This window comes from Schistocerca cancellata, chromosome 5 (assembly GCF_023864275.1).
Source record: "Schistocerca cancellata isolate TAMUIC-IGC-003103 chromosome 5, iqSchCanc2.1, whole genome shotgun sequence".
Lineage (NCBI taxonomy): Eukaryota > Metazoa > Arthropoda > Insecta > Orthoptera > Acrididae > Schistocerca > Schistocerca cancellata.
In genome coordinates this window covers 31,393,381-31,412,633 of record NC_064630.1, presented here as the reverse complement: position 1 = coordinate 31,412,633, position 19,253 = coordinate 31,393,381, and positions in this window count along the sequence as shown.

Genomic DNA, 19,253 nt, shown 5'->3' with positions numbered 1-19,253 from the left:
GTGCCTTCAGTAGTTTGAATCTTTTATTTAGCTGGCAGTAGTGGCGCTCGCTGTATTGCAGTAGTTCGAGTAATGAAGATTTTTGTGAGGTAAGTGATTTGTGAAAGGTATAGGTTAATGTTAGTCAGGGCCATTCTTTTGTAGGGATTTTTGGAAGTCAGATTGCCTTGCGCTAAAAATATTGTGTGTCAATTTAAGCACAGTCTTGTATAATTGTTGAAAGGGGTCGTTTCATATAGGGATTTTTGAAAGTCAGATTGCGTTGCGCTAAAAATATTGTGTGTCAGTTTAAGCACAGTCTTGTATAATTGTTGAAAGGGGTCGTTTCAAACTTCGCTTTCCAAAATTGCAGGACATGTTCAGATTTGCTTGAACATATGCAGGGTTTGACGGTCTACACACGGAAAAATTTGAAAACGTTAAAAACATATGTTTTGACAGAGCACGGGGAAAACTGTGCGACTGTGAAACTGTTGCATTCATTTGTTGCAGTTTATGTGACAAACTCTTATGTTTTCATCACTTTTTTGGGAGTCATTATCACATCCACAAGAAAACCTAAATCGGGCAAGGTAGGAGAATCTTTTTACCCATTCGCCAAGTGTACAAGTTAGGTGGGTCGACAACATATTCCTGTCATGTGACACACATGCCGTCACCAGTGTCGTATAGAATATATCAGACGTGTTTTCCTGTGGAGGAATCGGTTGACGAATGACCTTGCGATCAAATGTTTTCGGTTCCCATTGGAGAGGCACGTCCTTTCGTTTTTTTCGTTTTTCGGTTTTGCGGTGCGGTCGCAAAACACAGACACTAAACTTATTTCAGTGAACAGAGACGTCAATGAACGAACGGACAGATCATAACTTTGCGAAAATAAAATTTTCACTCGAGGGGGACTTGAACCAAGAACCTGTCGTTCCGCAGCTGTTCACGCTAACCACGGGACCACGGCGCTTCTGAGCTCAGACTATCCATGATGTTGCCTATCGTGCGCATGGACTACTCAGTTTGTATATTTTGCTAATTTTTTTCATGGTTCCACACAACTTCTTCCTGTTTTCTCGATTGATCTGTGTTCAGTTTTTCAAGGCCTATACACTGTGCCGCCTTATAACTAAATCTTAGAGGGGTGCGATGGGGAGGTTCCCTTGTGAGAGACAGACACAGAAAACAACCAACACACTCCGGCCACGTGTTCGACCAGTCACTCAGTCCAGAGCAATTTGCTTTTACGTTCATAGCGTCATTCGATGTCGTGTTCTTGTCGGTTTTAAGGAAAATTATTTTTTTAATCTCTGCTCCGTAAATTTAAGTACTTGATTCTCGACTGTGACTGGAAACATTCGCGAAAACGAAAACGCGAAAAATAACGCGAGATTTGCGGTTTTTAAATTTGTAGTTTAGCCGCATAAAAATGTTATAATTCTGATTACAACAGTTTATTATTATTCGTAACTGATAGTTATTGAATGTTAAAACAGCCTTTTGGTTCCTGACATCATCAATGCAGTCACGTATATAACCTTAAACTGACAGTGCGTTTCTCGCGTGACGACGAAAATATGACCGAAATTAGCACAAATAACAGGGAACCTGGCAAAAAGCCATCAAATTTGACAAAAACAACACAATATTGAATTTCACAAAAAAACACCGAATTTTCCAAAATAAACATCAAATTTGACAAAAAACACCAGATCTGGCAAAAATAAAATATCGAATTTGGCGAAAAAGTAACATCAAATTTGGCGAAAAACTAACATCGAACTTGGCAAGAAAATAACGCCGAATTTGCCAAAAAATAACGAAACTGGGAAGCAACATACTGAATCTACCAGAGATGATACTGGATATGGCAAAAAGGTGACAAGGAATACGGTAGAAGAACACACAATATGACAAAAAAAATCAGCGAAATTTGCCAAGAAAAATACGACTGACATAGGCCAGCAAATACCCAAACTGTACTGTTTAAAAAAAAATTGTTGAGACCCTGTGTACTCCAAGTTAATAAACATGGCCGGCCGGGTTGGCCGAGCGCCTTTACGCGCTACAGTCTGGAGCCGCGCGACCGCTACGGTCGCAGGTTCGAATCCTGCCTCGGGCATGGATGTGTGTGATGGCCTTAGGTTAGTTAGGTTTAAGTAGTTCTGAGTTCTAGGGGACTGATGACCTTAGAAGTTAAGTCCCATAGTGCTCAGTACCATTTGAACCATTTTTTGATAAACATGAGTATTATACTCAAAACCATAGATATGCGTGCGCCGCACGAGAATTCACGGGAGCCACTAATTCAGAGTAATCGTCTCGCCAGCGTACACTCTATGAATTAGCGGCACCAGCGGGAGCTAAGAGAGTAGTAGAACGTTAAGCACACACAATAAAAGACACGTGCTCAAAACGTTGAGCCGCGCGGGACTTTATACACTAAACATCAGGACAACTAAGACATTGCCTGGCACAGTTCACATTAAAATACCTTACTTCTACTATGTTGCCACAGTCAGTCGCGGCCATAATGCCATCGGCGATTATGTACAACAACGCTGTGAATATACGCAGCAAAATTGTCAGCAGATTCCCACTTAACAGTACAGCTGAGAGTCATGAAGCAGTGGACCAGCACAAGCTTTGCTCATCTGAGCTAACCACTCCTAAACCCGTAGTTATTGTCGTCATTCAAAATAAAACTTCTGTCCACCAATCAAAGTCATCTCCTGCGGGACTGTACACGGTTTTACTTTGCAAGATGAGATAAACTAAAAAAAAATCAGGTTAGTACTCCACTAAGGTTGGACCGCCTCCAGCGATATAGTCTTTTCTCAGCCAACCCCTGCTCAGACAAGAGGACGCTACTCCCAGTTGTAAGCGTTTCTCCACCTCTGACATTAGATACGTCAGTTTTCGTAACATCCTTAATCAAAATACTTTTACGAGTTCCAGCGGGGACTAATGCTTACACTCTCTCGGAGCAAATCACGCGAGAGGTCTAGGATGTACAAGGGTCCTTCACTAAGTACGAGGTGTGGCTAGAAAAGAACCGGACTAGTACTGGTGAAACAATAAAACGAATGCAATAAGGCTGAAAGTCGCGTGGCCTGTCACGTGACTCTCGCTCCGCCTACTGCTCGAGTTTCATCTGCCTCCTGCACTCAGTCTGCCCGTGGCGTCTGTTTTAAGTAGTTGACGTTCTGTCTGTGCGTCGGAAAATGTTGAGTGTACAGAAAGAACAGCGTGTTAACATAAAATTTTGTTTCAAACTAGGAAAATCTGCAAGTGAAACGTTTGTAATGTTACAACAAGTGTACGGTGATGATTGTTTATCGCGAACACAAGTGTTTGAGTGGTTTAAACGATTTAAAGATGGCCGCGAAGACACCAGTGATGACACTCGCACTGGCAGACCATTGTCAGCAAAAACTGATGCAAACATTGAAAAAATCGGTAAACTTGTTCGACAAGATCGCCGTTTAACAATCAGAGCAGTGTCTGAGTTAACAGGAGTTGACAAGGAAAGTGTTAGGCAGATTCTTCATGAAAGTTTCAACATGAACAAAGTGTGTTCAAAAATGGTTCCAAAGTGTCTCACAATTGAACTGAAGGAACGCCGAAGAATGATTTGTTCTGTCATCCTGGAAAACATTGAAAGTGATCCCACCTACTTACAAAATGTTATTACTTGCGATGAATCGTGGTTTTTTACTTACGATCCCGAAACTAAACGCCAATCGATGCATTGGAAAACTCCTGGTTCTCCACGACAAAAAAAAAGCACGAATGTCAAAATCGAAATTCAAGGCAATGATGATTATTTTTTTTGACATCAAAGGGATTGTGCACATTAATTGGGTACCAGAGGGACAAACAGTGAATCAGCATTACTACATTAGCGTCCTGGCTACCCTACGTGAGCGAGTACGGAGAAAACGGAACGATTTGTGGAGAAAAAAGTCACGGATCCTTCACCAAGACAATGCCCCAGCTCACAGTGCGTTGTCAGTGAAGACGTTTCTGGCAAAACACAACATTCCCATCTTAGATCATCCACCCTACTCACCTGATTTGTCCCCCTGTGACTTTTTTCTTTTCCCTAAAGTCAAGTCAGCTTTGAAAGGAACTAGATTTGAGACTGTTGAAGCAGTAAAAGAAAAAGCGACGGAAGTAATGTATGGACTTACCGAAAATGATCTGCAGCATTGCTATGAACACTGGAAAATTCGTATGGAGCGTTGTAGAGACCGAGGAGGAGAGTACATTGAAGGAGATAACATGAAATTGTAAATAATTGTAAATAAATGTTTTTTCCAGCATCAGTCCGGTTTTTTTCTAGGCGCACCTCGTAATGCCCCACATTTAAAAAAAAACCATCAACACACAAACAAACGTCCTTGTTGGTGCTTCACATCTGATGTTTGTTCTGTGCGCCGGTGAAGTTTCAAACCGTTCTGGCAGATGGCAGAGCCGTAGTACAGCGTCAAGATGGCGTCTACTATAATACTGCTGGAAAGAAGAAATCAATGTTTTGAATCTGGTAATATTGAACTCGATGTTATTGAACTAGTGTGTGTAGTGTCTTTTTGTCTGTCTTTGAAGGACAAAATCCCGAGCGGCGTTGACTTCTCCCACAGCGTACGTATTTTTCGTACACGTAGACAAGTCACTCTGGTGGTGCAGAAGCGGCTGCCGACTTCGACTGTTGCCAGCAAAATTCTTGAAATGTAAGAGAAAGAACACTTCTATAGGATCTTCTCGAATTGGAACACTGCCATTCGCATTTGGTCATTCGATGATTGTCTGTGAGCGAAATCAGTTCGTTTTAGCAGAGAAAACTTTCTCTATGCTTTTGACCGTGTTACTGACGCAGGTTCTACGGCAAACATCGACCACTCTGGTAGGCTGAGTGGTGCCAGCACGTAGCTCAGCGTGTTCCGTCAGAGAGCTGGTTGGCCTCTGTAATGAAAAAAAACTGAGTGGAAGGATCAACAAACGAACTTTAACGAATGTCAAGTGACGTCCGCAACGACCAAACACAACGATCAACAACGAACAAAATCAAAGAAAAAAAAAAGAAAAAACTAAAAAAGAAAAAGAAAAAGAAAAAATTATAAAAATAAAAAAAGTGGTCAGCGCGACAGAATGTCAATGCTAAGGGCCCGGGTACCATTCCCGGCTGGGTCGGAGATTTACGTACTGTAGTGTAGCGACGTAACTTCTTTATAAATGATTTTCGTTTGGCATATGACCATGTGTAGACTTCGTCACCTACGTCAGTTACAACCCACTTGAAAATTATTTATATTCTTTTTAAATTGTCTCAGAATGGTTCTTGAACGAAACTGTAAAACATCATTTGAGTCTTATGCGCAGAATTACGTCACTCGGGCCAATTGTTTTTCGTAAACTTTTTCAATTTTAGATGTCGTTTGTTTCTCCTCAGAAATTGTATTGATACACGTTATCTGATTTAATCGATATTAGAACCACAATGAATAAACTTTTGAAATTCAAAGTCGCGATGAACGGTGTCAAAATTCAATAATCTTGTCAAATATATTATTAACTCATTCACATAATTCTTCATAAATAAATCCTCAGAACACGTATTTCAACTTTAGTAGCATCCACTAGTTTATTATCTTCCTACATACAGACGTGAATCTGAGCCTTGACAAGACAAAACTAACATTTTCAATAAGATTAAACTTCCTATGATATCATTGTTGTACAAAACATTACAAATTTTCATTTATTTGATTTTTAGAAGCACGACGCAACAACTCGGTTCCAGGATCTTCTGTTGCTCTTTGGCTGTCGACCCGCGACGTATAGTGGCCAGCAATTTTCTCTCTGGTCCCGGCAGCGAAGACGCTGTCTCCGTTCGTTGCGCCGCCCTCTCCGTACATGAAACATAAAAAAATACAAAACTTTAGACCATTCACAACCATTACAAATATTACAAAAATACATAAACAAAACTAAATTAAACTTATATTCACCGGCACACTGGGCTGACACTGGTGGATGGGTGACGCTTCAATTTCGCGTCCCACTACAGTACGTTCATCACAGAATCCATTGATCAAAAATAAATACGCGCAGTTACCTTTGAAATGCAACAGATTGTATTTTGGATGTTACTAAACTCCACATTAACGTCACAAATCGCTTGTGAATCTCAAAAAGCACAAATTATCCAATATGGCTGCTAGCGGCTAACAATGACTATTTCAGTGCACACACTTCATACACGTCCTCTCGTTATGCCGGCCGCGGTGGCCGAGCGGTCCTAGGCGCTTCAGTCCGGAACCGCGCGACTGCTACTGTCGCAGGTTCGAATCCTGCCTCGGGCATGGATGTGTGTGATGTCCTTAGGTTAGCTTTAAGTAGTTCTAAGTTCTAGGGGACTGATGGCCTCCGCTGTTAAGTCCCATAGAGCTCAGAACCATTTTCAACCTCTCGTTATCGTCTCACGCAACACAGTACCGTCACATTCCAATTTTCGTACTGTTCTTCGCTCGCCATGGAACAACACTAAGTCAAGAAATAAATTTTTCGCTCGCGCAGTCGAAACGCGCAACTCGTGCTATATATTAACTTTCAAATAACAAACCCACGACCCAACTCGCCAGTACGAGTCCTGGTGCCGCGCTGAACATTCTTTAACAATTTGAGTAGGATATACTCTCAACCCTCCTACACTCCCCTGAACCCCATACCCTGGGACGACTCGAGATAGTCTGCGGGGAACAATTTGAAGACGACCATAGTGTCAGTCACGTAGGAAAATCATAGCTACGCCTATAGGACAAGAGCCATTATCTACAGTGAATAAATGCTCCTCCACAACGCTGTCGTACGGCCATAGAACGTGATGGAGACTACGTAGAAAAATACGACACGAACAACACATGTTGATGTATATTGTTGCCAACCCCTGACTCGTAGCACTAAGTACTTTCTCAGAAAAAAAATGTGGGGCGTTACTTATTGAACGACCTTCGCATTTTTCTTATCCAAACCGTATTTCTACTGACCGACTATTTCTCGTCTCCGCTCTTTAAGAACAGGGCTGAGTCCATTTTGCTGTTGCCAAGGGATCTCTCTTCCGTCAAACTGCGTCCTACTTTTTACTTTCGCCAGAAGTATACCCACGCCCACCTTCTAGCACATTCGGGTCACCTCTCTTGCCGCTCTATGGGACAAATTCTTCTGGTCGTTTTCAGCGACCTCGCTTCTCCCGCTAACACTCCCCGTCATGTTGCGTAACAACAGAGAAACAAGGCTTCCTCGCATCTCCCTGAATTCTGTTGCACTGCTCGACTAAAATTGCAGAGCACTCAAACCAACGTTGAATTAGATGCTCACTGAATCAATAAATTTCAAAATTCCACCTACATATTTTACAAACTATCGGACACTGAGCTACACATTCCCCCCCACCGTAAGGGATTACATAATACTATGTTCGGCAATTAAGTGTGGACTAGGAAATAGCACGTTACCGCTATTTCTCATACTGACCGAGCTGTCAAAGAGTGACTCACGCCCCCAGTGTAGCTGTGAGGGGAGATCGTGACTCATGCTCGGATATCTCAGTCGTTAGTTCACTAGCCCATGACAGGCAAAGGTCCGAGTTTCGGGCCCCGATCCGGCATACTAGTGTGAAACTTCCTGGTAGATTAAAACTCTGTATCGCCAGGGATTCTAGCATTACGTCATTTAACAGTCGCTTCAACTGTTAACTACGAAGTATGAAATACATCGCGGATTTTAGTACTGAGCCTGTTTGGAGTCTGAGGTGCTTAGGTGTCCTTACCACAACTATTTCCTGTTTCGTTTTCTACTGTTGGCAGGTTTTTTTATTTTATTTTATTTATTTATTTATTTTTACTTTAAACAGTTTCGTAGTTAGCCTTGATTTTCTTTGCATGCGAAGCTATGTGGAAATATGCCATTGGTAAGAACTGCTGAATATCCTTTAACTGTAATTCTTATTTGCTTAGTAGTGATTGTGTATTACAGCTTTGAACTCTCCTGTTTAGACGTATTTCAGTTAATTTTAGTTAGATACTGAACCGACTATGACAGAGTACACGACCACCAACACACCTGCTTTCTGGGAATACGGCAACTGAGGCGAAATTACGATGTAAAGATATACTGAATATGGGGAATACTTTTCTGTTGTGGCCGCTTGCATGTAGCGTCGCCTGGAAGTTTGCTCAACTGCGGGTCCAAATCATTACTAATATCGTAGACCAAATAAATAACTGGCAGTACGCAAGTGCTTGAACTGCACACCATAGTCAAAGATCAATCACTGTTATTGTTGGTAATGCTTCTCTTTCTGTATTTCCGACGCTTTGTAAATTTTCTGTTGCTCTTCTGCTGCACAGACGAATTTTTTTGTGACTGACTGGTAGTATGTCCAGCTGAAGAAAATCGAAAGGAGAAACTTAATTCTAATATAAATTCTAACGTATCACTTGTTACGTGACTAGCTCATTCTTATTAAAAATATTAATTTATTTGTTATATGACATGTGTCCCGTTAGTGGTCTAGCGGTAGCGTTCTCGCTTCCCGCGCACGGGGTCCCGGGTTCGATTCCCGGCCGGGTCAGGGATTTTCCAGCCTCGAGATGACTGGGTGTTGTTGTGTCTTCTTCATCATTCATCCTCATTACGGTCGGAGGAAGGCAATGGCAAACCACCTCCACTAGGACATTGCCTAGTACTGCGGTGCGGGCCTCCCTCCTCGGAATACGGAACTTCATCATCATCATCGTATGACATGTAAAGGACGAGCATGTAGCCATGCTAACAAACAAATCAGATATACTTAGTCCATAAACTAACTCGTTTTACTAGTGTAAGTAGTTAACATACTAAGTTGTTTGTGAGCTGTTTTGGAGCTTCTTTACAAACAGATGCCCGAGAGTAGACCAATGCTAGTGTTTGGTAGGGGATTTCGAACTCCAGCATTCGCCTCCGAAACAAACCTACGGATAACTTGACTGGAACTGCTGAGCTGAGGGGGGGGGGGAGGGGGGGGGAATGGTGCTGGAATTACAGTTTTTAGCTGATACAATACCCTTCAATACAAAAATCTGTATTCGTGCCTTTGTTTGCGAGTATGTGAAGGACTACAGTCGATGACTACTCGACATCTACAACAGTGTAAATGTCCCTCTTCCTTGAGATACTTCCTCTCTAATGAAACAATACTCAAAGGTCACCTGCTGAAATGCAAAATGGCAGCTAGGAAAACACATGACACAGGAAGTCTTCATTAGAAGACCAACCAGTGAACGAGTTCCCTTAGCTGTGATATACGCTTCTAGAACCAAAAGCACCCAAACAGAACAATGAACAGCGGAAGCGACCACGAGATGTCACAAAGTGCGGATCCACCAGTATAAAAGGAGGCGGGGGTGGGGGGGGGGAGGGGGAAGTGGGGGGGTATTGTGTTATCAGTAGAGAAACAGAAAGATCAGAACAGGTCGGCCAGGAGACCTCACTGACTTCGAATGTCGAATGTGGAGTAGTTACTGGACGTCACCTGAGCAACAAATCCATCAGGGGCAGTCACTGGGTGTCAACTGACTAACAAATCCATCGGCGACATTTGAAGCCTTCTAAATTTGCCCAGGTCAGCTGCGAAGTGGAATCAGGAAGGAGCAACCACAGCCAAACCAAGCTCTGATACTGATGGACAGCAAATGTCGAGCGAAGGTGCTTGTAGGAAATCGCGAGTAATCAGCGGAAGGAATCATTGGTGAGTTCCAAAGTGCTCCAGGTAATCCAGTTTTCACAATGACTGTGGGTAGGGAGTTAAAAAGAATGGGACCCAGTGGTCGATCAGCTCCTCATAAGCCACAAATTTTTGCAGTTAGCGCTAAGCGCTGGACAGTGAATGATTGGAAAGGAATGATGAATCACGCTGTACCGTGTGGCAGTCCGATGGAAGGGCTTCGGTTTGGCCACTGCCCGGATAACGTTACCTGCCGTCACGTGTAGAGCCAACGGTGAAGTATGGAGAAGGCGGTGTTACGGTATGAGGGTGTTTTTCGTGGTTAGGGTGACGTCCCTACAATATCACGGGCTTACGCCTACACTGTCTGCAGCCCATATTACATGAGTTACGCGGGCAGCCTGCTTTCTTTCGGGCAACACTCGAGAGCTGCCATGTTACACATGGCGTCAAGATGAAGCGTCAGCAGAGGTCACTGACCCCACGCACCTCTTTGCTACACCGGCCACGCGACAGGATGCAAGACCGACTGTATTCTAGCGGCGAGAGCTGTACTTAGGCCGACGTAAGCGGCACTGACCTCCAGTTCACTCCGAGTCAGCTTCCTGGGCTAGATACTGAATATTTATGAAGAATCTCCAATCACGAAATCACTTTGGAGCCGCCACACTGTCAATGCAAAGCTTCGTAATCGTGTTTCCGCGAGTGGAATTGGATTGTAAAAAATTTAAAGATTACGAGAAATGGCCTTTGTTGACAACAGTTGTACTAGCTAAAACACTACCGCTGTATTTATGTGCTTGTGTTACCACAAATAAAACTTAGTGTCTCAGTATTAACACCATTTGAAAAAAAAAACTTTCTTACTGGCACTTCTAACCTGTCAGTTCTCTCGTATGGCATCTACATCTACATCTACATCTACATCCATACTCCGCAAGCCACCTGACGGTGTGTGGCGGAGGGTACCTTGAGTACCTCTATCGGTTCTCCCTTCTATTCCAGTCTCGTATTGTTCGTGGAAAGAAGGATTGTTGGTATGCCTCTGTGTGGGCTCTAATCTCTCTGATTTTATCCTCATGGTCTCTTCGGGAGATATACGTAGGAGGGAGCAATATACTGCTTGACTCTTCGGTGAAGGTATGTTCTAGAAACTTTAACAAAAGCCCGTACCGAGCTACTGAGCGTCTCTCCTGCAGAGTCTTCCACTGGAGTTTATCTATCATCTCCGTAACGCTTTCGCGATTACTAAATGATCCTGTAACGAAGCGCGCTGCTCTCCGTTGGATCTTCTCTATATCTTATATCAACCCTATCTGGTACGGATCCCACACTGCTGAGCAGTATTCAAGCAGTGGGCGAACAAGCGTTCTGTAACATACTTCCTTTGTTTTCGGATTGCATTTCCTTAGGATTCTTCCAATGAATCTCAGTCTGGCATCTGCTTTACCGACGATCAACATTATATGCTTATTCCATTTTAAATCACTGCTAATGCGTACTCCCAGATAATTTATGGTATTAACTGCTTCCAGTTGCTGACCTGCTATTTTGTAGCTAAATGATAAAAGATCTATCTTTCTGTGTATTCGCAGCACATTACACTTGTCTACAATGAGATTCAATTGCCATTCCCTGCACCATGCGTCAATTCGCTGCAGATCCTCCTGCATTTCAGTACAATTTTCCATTGTTACAACCTCTCGATACACCACAGCATCATCTGCAAAAAAGCCTCAGTGAACTTCCGATGTCATCCACCAGGTCATTTATGTATATTGTGAACAGCAACGGTCCTATGACACTCCCCTGCGACACACCTGAAATCACTCTTACTTCTTACAATGATACGTAAACGTTTTTATAGTCGTCGCCGGCGATTGCTGGTTTACAAATCACTTGTCAATGTGGACGGCACCCTTGGTGCTTCGACATCTTCTGGCAAGGGTAAAAAGAACGAAACGAGAGGAGTTTCTAAAACTGCTCAATTTGTTCTTATTCATGGTCCTACTTTGTTCTGTGGGGCTAGGTTTAATTTTTCTTTAATGAAGGTATCTTCCTCCTCTAGTTTGGGTAACGGATGGCATCTACAACGATCTCCATAAATCGTTTATTTTCTCATTTGTCTCATCATTTTTTGCAATGATGAGGCGAGCAGCATAATTCTGTTGTATCAGAACACCTTTTTAATGTTTTGGACGAAAGAAGTTACGTACAAAAAGAGATACATTGTTTTCTGGTTCCCCTCATAAACGAGATTTGGCACTTAGAACGTTTGACACTTCCACTCTTCATATAATGACGAGGGAGGTGCCAAGCTTGTTGTATCCTCCAGCGGACGCAGCACTACGAATTTTTTCCTACTGAGTGATGTGGTGAGGCGCCTGAGACTGTGGACTCGCTTTCCGCAAGGAAGAGCAGTGATTAACGTCCCGCAGACGACGAAGCCATAAGTAACGAAGCACAATGTCAGTATGGTAAAGGCTGGAGAAGCAAACCAACTGTGCGATTTCAAGGGAAAAATCCCGGAGTTGACTTAAGAGATTTATGGAAATCGCGGAGAACCAAGTCTGGATGACTACATTTGAATCTGAACCGAACTCGAATAACAGTCCACTGTCCAATGTCTCAGTGGCTTCTCACTGTCCTGTCCACCTCGCTCGGTGGTGTCCATTGCTCCGTAGGTATTTTAATATCCCCGCGCCACAGTACCCGTCGCTAGAACAGCAGAAGAAATGGCGAAATTCTGTGGTTAACATTTTGTGCTTTTGTGCTTTAGTTTTATTTGCGCAACACCAATCTTGACTGTATATTATTCATACTGTACCCTCCTTCCGGGACTTTACCTTGAACTGAGTCTCAGTTTTGAATATTTTAACTTGGGACTGCCGTATCGGTACAGACATTTTTTTCTAGCGTAGTTCTTTGTGCAATTATTACACTCCTGGAAATTGAAATAAGAACACCGTGAAATCATTGTCCCAGGAAGGGGAAACTTTATTGACACATTCCTGGGGTCAAATACATCACATGATCACACTGACAGAACCACAGGCACATAGACACAGGCAACAGAGCCTGCACAATGTCGGCACTAGTACAGTGTATATCCACCTTTCGCAGCAATGCAGGCTGCTATTCTCCCATGGAGACGATCGTAGAGATGCTGGATGTAGTCCTGTGGAACGGCTTGCCATGCCATTTCCACCTGGCACCTCAGTTGGACCAGCGTTCGTGCTGGACGTGCAGACCGCGTGAGACGACGCTTCATCCAGTCCCAAACATGCTCAATGGGGGACAGATCCGGAGATCTTGCTGGCCAGGGTAGTTGACTTACACCTTCTAGAGCACGTTGGGTGGCACGGGATACATGCGGACGTGCATTGTCCTGTTGGAACAGCAAGTTCCCTTGCCGGTCTAGGAATGGTAGAACGATGGGTTCGATGACGGTTTGGATGTACCGTGCACTATTCAGTGTCCCCTCGACGATCACCAGTGGTGTACGGCCAGTGTAGGAGATCGCTCCCCACACCATGATGCCGGGTGTTGGCCCTGTGTGCCTCGGTCTTACGCAGTCCTGATTGTGGCGCTCACCTGCACGGCGCCAAACACGCATACGACCATCATTGGCACCAAGGCAGAAGCGACTCTCATCGCTGAAGACGACACGTCTCCATTCGTCCCTCCATTCACGCCTGTCGCGACACCACTGGAGGCGGGCTGCACGATGTTGGGGCGTAAGCGGAAGACGGGCTGACGGTGTGCGGGACCGTAGCCCAGCTTCATGGAGACGGTTGCGAATGGTCCTCGCCGATACCCCAGGAGCAACAGTGTCCCTAATTTGCTGGGAAGTGGCGGTGCGGTCCCCTACGGCACTGCGTAGGATCCTACGGTCTTGGCGTGCATCCGTGCGTCGCTGCGGTCCGGTCCCAGGTCGACGGGCACGTGCACCTTCTGCCGACCACTGGCGACAACATCGATGTACTGTGGAGACCTCACGCCCCACGTGTTGAGCAATTCGGCGGTACGTCCACCCGGCCTCCCGCATGCCCACTATACGCCCTCGCTCAAAGTCCGTCAAGTGCACATACGGTTCACGTCCACGCTGTCGCGGCATGCTACCAGTGTTAAAGATTGCGATGGAGCTCCGTATGCCACGGCAAACTGGCTGACACTGACTGCGGCGGTGCACAAATGCTGCGCAGCTAGCGCCATTCGACGGCCAACACCGCGGTTCCTGGTGTGTCCGCTGTGCCGTGCGTGTGATCATTGCTTGTACAGCCCTCTCGCAGTGTCCGGAGCAAGTATGGTGGGTCTGACACACCGGTGTCAATGTGTTCTTTTTTCCATTTCCAGGAGTGTAGTTAGTAACATTTTCCAGACCTATAAACTTATGAAGAACATTCTAAGTGGAAGAAAAATTACAGTAACTCTTAATGGCAAAACCAGCAGATGTGTAGCGCTCAACAACGGACTCCCACAGGGCTCGGTACTCGCCCCCTTATTGTTTAACTTGTACACAGCGGATGTCCCAGAAACAACGCCACGGAAGTTTATATACGCGGACTATATGGTGATAGCTTGTCAAAGCAAATATTTTGAAAAAAATAGAGCGGAAATTTGAAGAAGATCTAGACCTGTTGCACCTGTACTACACCAAATGGCCTCTACAACCGAATCAAGACAAGACAGTAAGTGTAAACATGCATCTCAGTAACAGAGAATCCAAGAGGAATCAGAACATCTGCATGAATAACTAGACCATTAAACATGAAGACAATCCTCAGTAGCTTAGAGTAAAGATCGACCACTTCCTAACATACAGAGCCTATCTAGAAGACACAAAACAAAAACTGAAAACTAGAAATGCCATTCTAGCCGCACTCATAGGAACTACCTGAGGATGTGATGCAAATACCTTCAGAACTTCTGCCTTGGCACTGGTATACAGCGTGGCCGAGTATTGTGCGCCTGTACGGGTCAGAAGTGTGCACATATCAAAAATCGATATCCAGCTAAGAGAAACAAAGAGAATGATATCGGGAGCTCTTAAACTTACACCTATAGATTGGCTACGCGTACTGACCAACATAGCACCACCTGAAATCAGAAGAAACCAGCTACTATCAAGAGAATATAGCAAAATACTGGCAAGCCACAATCTTCCCACACACCAGGACCTGACACCAAAAAACTGCCTGAGATCAAGGTCACCTCTATGGCAAACAGGTGAAGAAATGTTTCCCTTCGACCCAGAAAACGAATGGAAAAGATTGTGGAGTAAAAGCACAGTAAAGAACAGAAAACTGGTTACTGTCCCAAGCGTACCAATGGAGGGCTTTAAGCTTTCCAGAAGAGTGTAGACTGCGCTGAACCGTGTGAGGACGGGTGTCCGAAGATGCAGAGAGATGATGACAACATGGAGCCTCGCGAACGACCCTCAGGGCGAATGTGGACTCAACCAAGCAATGCCCCAGTTGATCGAGCGTACTGTGCATGGTTTTAATGGTGAACTGTAGGATACACAGAACCTCACGGACAATGCCACTGAATGGCTTAAAAAATAAGTCATATTGTATAAAATTTTGTATTTTGTATTATGTAATTAAGTAATGCTGAATGTCTCATTTTTATGCTGTAATGTCCCAGTCTAATATTTTGCCTTGTAAATGCCGATCGAGTAAATAAATAAATATTCCAAGAGGTTTCCTTTCGTTGCAGAGACACTCTGCTTCTGATTATATTTATGTTAATTCTTCCTCGTCATGAGTTACGCCGAATGTAGTTTGGGACTAAGATTTGCTAGTCCTTTCTGGACTCTAATTAGGACACCTTGTGTGTGCAGTTCAGCACGGAAACTTTAGTTACTATAGATATCAGTGTCCTTCTGTGGCAGTAAATGATTAGGGTTAAATTCAGTCCGCAGCTCGTGGTCGTGCGGTAGCGTTCTCGCTACCCGCGCCCGGGTTCCCGGGTTCGATTCCCGGCGGGGTCAGAGATTTTCTCTGCCTCGTGATGACTGGGTGTTGTGTGCTGTCCTTAGGTTAGTTAGGTTTAAGAAGTTCTAAGTTCTAGGGGACTGATGACCATAGATGTTAACTCCCATAGTGCTCAGAGCCATTTGAACCTTTTTTTTTGTTAAATTCAGCCTAGAACTTTTTGTTTATTTACAGTTAATAGGCACTCTACCTCAAGTGCTATTTGTGACCTAACCAAAAAAGTTTATATTTTGTTGATGGCTTTTTTCAAGAATTGTTTCCAGGTAGGAAACTGGCTCTCTTAATTCAAATAAACTTGGAGTTCGTTGTATACCAGGCTCTTTAATTTTGACACCTTGTGGCGGATGCTTTAGCCCCCTTACTACGTTTAAACAAAAGCTAAATGCAGAAGGATGTGAACACATTCTAGAGCGTTGTATTCTGTGTGCAGTAGGGGAGCAGTTCGCAGGCGATGACAGCTTTTATCAGCTTGACAGGGCACCACGCCATAAGGCAGCATGCAGCATCAGTGAGGCAATGGTTTGTGGACGATAATATTCCTGGAATCGACTGGCCTGCCCAGAGACCTCACCTGGACCCACTGTAAGCCCTTTAGAATGAGTTAGAACGTAAACTTCGCTCCAGACCCTAGCGTCCTACATCAGTACGTTCCTAGGTTTTTTTGCTCTTGACGAAGAATTTATTTCCATTTCTCCACAGACATTCAGACACCCCACTGAAAGTGTTCCCAGCAGACTTGAAGCTGTCATAAAAGCAAGGGGTGAACACCCTCCACGTTGATGTCCTGTAATAGGTGTCCGAATAATTTTGATCAGATGGTGTGTAGCGAATCTTGGATCCGCAAACATCTGTACTCTTACCGAGACAACACTGTAGCGCACTATTGGCTAGTTTTGTAACACGTGTGTACACTATGAAGATGTAACTATGTTGACCTGGAGAGAGCTATTATATAGAAACACATTTTTATTTAGCTACTGACTCATTACCTGTCAAAATGTTCAAATGTGTGTGAATTCCTAATGGACAAACTGCTGAGGTCATCGGTCCCTAGACATACACACTACGTAAACTAACTTATGCGAAGAACAACACACACACACACACACACACACACACACACACACACACACACACACACCGATGCCCGAGGGAGGACTCGAACCTCCAGCGGGAGGGGCCACGCTATCCGTGACATGGCGCCTCGAACCGCGCGCCCACTCTGCGCCATTACCTGTCGCAGTAGCTGAAGTCGCTAACGAATGTTTCTACGGTGGCGCTCAACTCGGAGGTATGCTTGTTCGATTCCCAGGTGATGGTGAAAAATTTTCACTGCCCGTATTTGGCCTGCCACGGGAGTGGCGGCGTGACGAAAAGTTTCTGCCCCCCTCCCCCCCCCCCCCTCCTTGCACCATTGTCCTGGATGAGTTACCAAAGCTCTCAACAGTGTCCCACGTCCCACACGTGACATTGTCGACGGTGATGCCGGCATCGGATGGAGGAAATTAAGTGCGGGAGCCCCCTTTGTGTTATTCGAGAGAAGCAGGCTATATGCCGGCATCGGGTTCCATCCTCTACCTTCCCTTATCCCGTAAGAAGACAACTCTAACACAACACTGTACAAGTTCTCATTACAGTGGTCCTCAAGACACAAGCACACATACTGACGCTTCATAACAGACCGCAGAAAGTCGACGGCAAACCACTTCCAGCTTGCCTAGAACGTCGATGCCGGATTTCTGCATCTACTGCTTCTACGCTCATTCCCTGAGTACGGGTCTACTTTGACATTTCGCTTATTCACTGATGTTGAGCCATTAGCTTCTAGGCACTATGATTCGCGATAACAATCCTCCAGTAAACTGCATCTGCGGAAACATATAGTGTGCTCGGACATTATGATTTTCCTCGAAAAAACGATTTTGACACATAGTCAGCACGGATTCAGAAAACATCGTTCTTGTGAAACACAACTCGCTCTTTATACTCATGGAGTAATGAGCGCTATCGACAGGGGAAGTCAAATTCATTCCATATTTTTAGATTTCCAGAAGGCTTTCGACACCGTTTCTCACAAGCGTCTTCTAACCAAACTGTGTGCCTATGTAATGTCGCCTCAGTTGTGCGACTGGATTCGTGATTTCCTGTCAGAAAGGTCTCAGTTCGTAGTAATAGACGGAAATACATTACAGTGATCCTCAAGACACAAGCACACATACTGACGCTTCATAACAGACCGCAGAAAGTCGACGGCAAACCACTTCCAGCTTGCCTAGAACGCCGGATTTACAGAGGTAATATCCGGCGTTTCCCTAGGAAGTGTTATAGGCCCTTTATTGTTCCTGATGGTTCAAATGGCTCTGAGGACTATGGGACTTAACATCTGAGGTTATCAGTCCCCTAGAACTTAGAACCACTTAAACCTAACTAACCTAAGGACATGACACACATCCATGCCGGAGGCAGGATTCGAACCTGCGACCGTAGCGATTCGCGATAATTCACACAAATCTTAAGTCTGTGAATTCAAGTAAATACTTTGGGATTACAATTACAAATAACCTAAATTGGAACGATTACATAGATAATATTATGGGTAGAGTAAACCAAAGACTGCAATTCATTGGCAGAACACTTAGAAGGTGCAACAGATCTACTAAAGAGACTGCTTACACTACGCTTGTCCGCTCTATTCTGGGGTACTGCTGTGCGGTGTGGGATTCGCATCAGGTGGGAGTGACGGATGACGTCGAAAAAGTTCCAAGAAGGGCAGCACGTCTTGTACCATCGCGAAATAGTGGAGATAGTGCCACAGACATAATACGTGAATTGGAGTGGCAATCATTAAAACAAAGGCATTTTACGTTGCGACGGGATCTTCTCACGAAATTTCAATCACCAGTTTTCTCCTCCGATTGCGAAAACATTCTGTTGGCACCCACCTATATAGGGAGAAATGATCATTATGACAAAATAAGACAAATCAGGGCTCGCACAGAAAAATTTAAGTGCTCGTTTCTCCCGCGCGCCGTTCGAGAGTGGAACGGTAGCGAGACAGCTTGAAGGTGGTTCATTGAACCCTCTGCCAGGCACTTTATTGTGAATACAGAGTAATCACGTACATGTAGATGACCTGTTCCACCCCTGTGAGACGCGTCACGGCAACGGGAAACTCTTGGTAAGCATTCCAAATCTTCTACATCATACAATACTTTTATCTACTTATCAAAGTATGGAACATTCTACACTTTCTTTTGATGTGTAACCAGGTTAGAATCTGGTGGACCTTTTCTTTGCGCAACTTCTCGATATCGCCACCGGATACCCGTCAAAAACCTAGTTCAGTTATCTGCAAGTTCTTGGTACGATAACGGCATTCCACGTGTTTCCTCATATCTCGATCAAATAAATAAAGGAAAGAAAACGCGATATGTGATTACACTCTTGGGTTTCCTGGAACCAACTGTGTATCTGTTGATTAAAACGGCATTCAAGTATTT